The sequence below is a fragment of the Morone saxatilis genome, unplaced genomic scaffold (genome assembly GCF_004916995.1).
Source record: "Morone saxatilis isolate NCDOM2014 unplaced genomic scaffold, NCSU_SB_2.0 Contig7, whole genome shotgun sequence".
Taxonomy (NCBI): domain Eukaryota; kingdom Metazoa; phylum Chordata; class Actinopteri; family Moronidae; genus Morone; species Morone saxatilis.
Genome location: NW_023340246.1, coordinates 18,189,417 through 18,190,023, shown reverse-complemented (window position 1 = coordinate 18,190,023; position 607 = coordinate 18,189,417). Strand labels below are relative to the sequence as shown.

Genomic DNA, 607 nt, shown 5'->3' with positions numbered 1-607 from the left:
GGGGGGGGGGGGGTTTCCGTTTCTTTTTTTTTTAACCATTAACATTTTAACATTCTGTCTTCATGAATATGGTGTTATTGCAGATGTCTGCTGTTAACTTAGTGTTAGCCTTTTTTTTTTGATAAGTAGTTTACCAATTTAGACATAACAGTACTTAATATCTGAATTATACAATGGTTAGCTCATTTTCATTTAGTGAATAAAACAGTTGTATCGTTTGTATTTTGTCTGTATTTGGTTGTGTTATTTCGCTTTGCAGTTTTCTAACGCTACGGATGTTTAGTCAACTAGTTAAAGATGTTTTCTTCTTATGCTTTTGTTTTGTCCATTTGCATGTTTTTCCCTACAATGCAGTGCGCTGACCTCTCAGGGCCACCATACAATTGGATTATAAACCCTCTTACCGTTTGTCATGAGATACCTGAACTTTTCCACAGTTTTTTAAAACCAGGCTACTCTTTCTGTTTAGGCTTGTTATGTTTACTGGTTTCTAACAATAGGATTAACAAAAATATAGTTTCTCTAAAATATTTATGTACCTGTTCTATAAGTATCATTTATTTATCATGCAAATGCACAAGGTGTTTATGTCATATATATATATATA

The 607-nt window shown here is 32.3% G+C and overlaps 1 protein-coding gene across 1 annotated transcript in view; it reads left to right on the top strand.

The window, feature by feature from the left end:
- The window catches only part of fig4a (FIG4 phosphoinositide 5-phosphatase a), a 43,536-nt gene that overhangs the window by 26,838 nt on the left and 16,091 nt on the right, over positions 1-607 (top strand). The window lies entirely within an intron of this gene.